The following is a 5081-nucleotide window of genomic DNA, read 5'->3' on the forward strand; positions in this document are numbered from 1 at the left end:
AGATTTCTAGGGTGAGGGAGTTCAGTGAACTCGTCAACTTACGAGCACCCACTTATGTATGCCGATATCACAATACCGTTTACTGATGAGATGCAGTACACATACACTAAGTGCTAGTCTTAATGGGAAAGGCCGATATCCTCATTAGTGGCGTAACCCTTCGACTAGGAACACGTTTAACAGTTATAATACTTGAGTAAATATCTCACGATCCTAACGATCAATTACCAGTACTTGTAATAACTGTAAGGACTATATCTATGCTTGTGACAAAGGGACAAAGATATAGAATGCCAAGGTGTTTTATCATTAATACGAATAAAGGTTCGTTTATTACAATAATAAATACGAAAGACCACAGCCACATGTTGGCTTGTTGGTCACCTACTCTAACAATCTCCCACTTGACCTAAAGCCAACTACCCATAAATCGCAATCCCATCGACTCTCGATGTTTCTCATGGACCGATCTCGGCAAAGGCTTCGTGAAGGGGTCTGCAACGTTCTCTTCCGAGGTGACTCGTTCAACCTTAACTTCACCTCTATCAATGATCTCTCGGATCACGTGATACTTCCTCAGAATATGCTTCGACTTCTGATGAGATCGTGGCTCCTTAGCTTGCGCCACGGCTCTGGTGTTATCACAGTACAACGGTACTAGATCACTAGCATCAGGAATGACACCCAACTCTTGGATGAATTTCCTTATCCAAGTCCCTTCTTTTGCAGCTTCAGACGCTGCAATGTATTCCGCTTCGGTAGTGGAATCGGCCGTCGTGCTTTGCTTGGAACTCTTCCAACACACGGCACCACCATTAAGCGTGAATATAAATCCTGAATTCGACTTTTAGTCGTCCACATCCGATTGAAAACTAGAGTCAGTAAAACCCTCTAATTTCAACTCGGCACCCCCATAGACCAAAAATATATCCTTAGTTCTTCGCAAGTACTTGAGGATATCTTTCACGGCTTTCCAGTGAGCCGGGCCGGGGTTAGACTGATATCTGCTTGTGACACTCACAGCATACGCAATATCGGGTCTCGTACATAGCATGCCATACATTATGCTTCCTATGGCAGAAGCATAAGGCGTCCTTTTCATCTCCTCGATTTCACTAGGTGTTTGCGGACACATAGACTTCGAGAGGCGAACCCCATGGGACATTGGCAAGAATCCCTTCTTGGATTCTTCCATGCTAAACCGTTTCATAACGGTGTCTATGTACAGGCTTTGGGATAAGCCAAGCATCTTCCTTGCTCTATCTCTATAGATGCGTATTCCTAATACGTAAGATGCTTCTCCCAAATCCTTCATTGAGAAACGTGTGGACAACCATGCTTTCGTTTGTTGCAGCATTCCTACGTCATTCCCAATGAGTAGAATGTCATCAACGTAAAGCACTAAAAATATCACTGCCCTCCCACTAACCTTCTTGTATACACAAGGTTCCTCCGGATTCTTCTCAAAATCAAATTCTTTGATAGTTGAGTCGAACCTAATGTTCCAACTTCGGGATGCTTGTTTCAATCCATAAATGGATCGCTGGAGCTTGCAAACCTTTTGCTCACTTCCAGAAGATATGAAGCCTTCCGGCTGCGCCATGTAAATTTCTTCCTCAATATCTCCATTAAGGAAGGCGGTCTTCACATCCATTTGCCATATCTCGTAGTCGTACCACGCAGTTATGGCCAGCAAAATCCTAATGGATTTCAGCATCGCGACTGGCGAAAAAGTTTCCTCATAGTCAACACCTTGCCTTTGAGTGTATCCTTTTGCTACCAATCTAGCTTTATAGGTCGATACCTTTCCATCAACTCCAATTTTCTTCTTATAGATCCATTTGCAGCCTACAGGAACAATTCCTTTAGGTGGATCTACCAAGGTCCACACCTTGTTGGAGTACATGGAGTCCATTTCGGATTTCATGGCAGTTAGCCAATGTCCCATGTCCGCATCCGATACGGCCTCATTGTATGTTCTTGGATCTCGTCCAAGATCAACATGATCTTCATCATTTTCGAGGAGGAATAACCTATCCGGCATTTTCCGAACTCTTTCGGATCTACGTACCGTAGGTTCAGGAGGTATATTAGTGGTTTGTTGTATTGGTTCGATTGCTTGTTCTTGCGTTTGAACTTCACTTTGTGGTTCTTGAACTACTTCAAGTTCTATCATGCTGCCCTTTCTATCGGATAGAAACTCCCTTTCCAAAAAGGTGGCATTTCTTGAAACAAACGTCTTTGCTTCTTTGACATAATAGAACTCGTATCCCATCGAGACTTCGGGATACCCCACAAAATAGCACAAGTCGGATTTACTATCCAACTTATCTCCCACTAATCGCTTCACATAAGCGGGACAACCCCATATCCTAATATGTTTGTAGTTGGGTTTCCGGGAATGCCAAAGTTCACACGGTGTGGATTTAACTGCTTTGGTGTTAACTCTATTCAGCAAATACGCGGCAGTACGAAGTGCATGACCCCACAAGTATGCCGGTAAGTTTGTGAACCCCATCATGGATCGAACCATATCTAATAAAGTTCGATTCCGACGTTCGGATACTCCATTAAGTTGAGGAGTTCCCGGTGGAGTCCATTGGGACTGTATCCCATTTTCTTTTAGATAGTCAATGAACTCGATGCTCAAGTATTCTCCACCACGATCGGATCGCAGCTTCTTAATACTTCGTCTGAGTTGCTTTTCCACTTCGTGTCTAAAATCTTTGAACCTTTCAAATGTTTCAGACTTGTACTTCATCAAGTACACATACCCATACCTAGAATAATCGTCGGTAAAGGTAGCGAAGTAGTTATATCCACCCTTCGCACTAACACTTAGTGGACCACATACGTCTGTATGGATCAAATCCAAAAGACCCTCGGCTCGTTCCATTTTCCCTTTGTAGGGTGACTTGGTCATTTTCCCTTTAAGGCAAGATTCACAAGTTTGTAGTGATTTCACGTCCTCCAAAGAGAACAATCCTTCACTGACAAAATCGTTCATCCTTCTTAAAGAGACATGACCTAATCTAGCGTGCCAAAGTTGTGCGGGGTTTTGATCTATCTCCTTACGTTTTGCTGATATAACATTAATAGGTATTTCATTTGGATTTAGTTCATACAAGTTGTTTAATAGTCGTCCTTTGCAAATCAAATTCTCATTCTTTTGTATAATGCAAATCGAATTTCCAAAAACAAAAGTAAAACCTTCAATATCTAATACAGGAATAGAAATAAGGTTTCTAATGAGGGACGGAACAAATAAACAATCGTTCAAAACAATAGGAAAACTAGAATCCAAAACATTTAAGTAAATTGTGCCAATGGCTTCAGCAGCAACTCTTGCTCCATTCCCCATCCTTAGGAAGGTCTCACCCGCTCTAAGTCTTCGACTTCTTGTCATTAGCTGCAAATCATTGCACAAATGTGAGCCACAGCCCGTATCCAATACCCAAGAAGAAGAGTTGACAGACAAATTTACGTCAATGAAATACGTACCCTTTTCAGAACCTTTCTGCTTCAGGTAAGCCTTGCAGTTGCGGCGCCAATGTCCTTTCTTTCCACAGTGATGGCAAGCATCATCAACTTGTTTGCTAACCTTTGCTTTGGGGCCCCCACTACCTTCACCCACTTCGAACTTGCTGTTTGGGAAGGGAACTCTTTCCTTTCTCTTCTTTTGGAAAGAACTCTTCTTTCCAGAAGTAGCAGCAATGAGAACAGACTTCTCTTTCTTAATGGTGGACTCGAAGCTGACCAACATGTTCATTAACTCATCCAAGGGAGGATCTAGTTTGTTCATGTTGAAGTTCACTATGAACGATTCATAGGAACTAGGAAGGGACAACAGGATCAAATCCAACGAGAGCTCGGCCGGGAGAGTGACATCAAGATTCACTAGCTTTTCAAGGAGAGTGATCATTTTGAGACAGTGCTCGTGGACCGAAGTCCCTTCGCGCAGTCTCGCTGTGATCAACTCCTTTGTAGCAGCGTACCTCGATGCCCTAATATTCTCACTATACATGCTATCGAGATGAGCCTTTATATCGAAAGCATGCAAGTGAGACTCATATTTCCTCGCAAGCGCGGGCTCCATGGCGGCTATCATATAGCACCTAGCATGAGTGTCATCTTTCTTCCAAACTTCATAAGTTTCCTTCTCAGCATCAGTCGCTGTGTCAGGTATAGTGGCGGGAAGTCTCTCGTTCAAAACATAGAGACGCCCCTCAACGGTTAGTACAAGCTTAAGACTACGCAACCAATCTAGGTAATTAGGGCCATTGAGTTTATTGTCGAGGATTGACATTATGGGATTCTTAGACATGATTATCTGAGACATATAGAGAAGAGGATTATTAGAGATTCGCGTTAAATGATTGTTACAATTAAATGTTTGGACTTATGTTATTTAATTGTTCTCCCACTAATTTTATCGAGTTCCACTTCCCTCTAGTAGACAAACGAGAAAACTGATTTTTCTTAATGGGCTTTAGGTCCAATAGACAAATATAACCCGTAGTTAATCTAGCCCGATTATATTTGCCCAAAGGTAGATCACAATCAATCATATCCACAATATGACCCTAAATTAATTTTCCTCACACTTGATAATGACCTAAGTTAATCTCGCGAATATCAAAATCGTCGTGTGTCAAGTCTAACCTACCAATCAAAGATGCTCATAGAACTCGATTATGCCAAACTAATGCAGTCCCTAGTTAATCTAGCCGACCACGTTAATTCAACATAACCCTTTTCTATGGCTACCTTCATCATTATGTCAATTGAATTACAGCTTACTCTACCATAGCACTCCCCGCTAACACGGCTTACTGCACTATAGTAAAGGGCTACACATAATCCAACCGTTGGCAGAAGGAAAGAAATAACTCAACAGATTGGGTTTTTCTTTATAGCTTGAAATGATTCTTAATTGAATTAAGAATGAGGGATTTTTATTAAAATGTTTTATCTCATCAGAAGGTTTTGGATTGGTCTATGTGATTCCTACATCTATGTTCTCTAAAGGTATATGGAAGCGCATATTGTCCTAAGGGGAACATACGACCTGATTTCATAAT

This window comes from Erythranthe guttata, chromosome 3, assembly GCF_056151865.1.
Source record: "Erythranthe guttata isolate IM_541 chromosome 3, IM_541, whole genome shotgun sequence".
NCBI classification, from domain to species: Eukaryota; Viridiplantae; Streptophyta; class Magnoliopsida; order Lamiales; family Phrymaceae; genus Erythranthe; species Erythranthe guttata.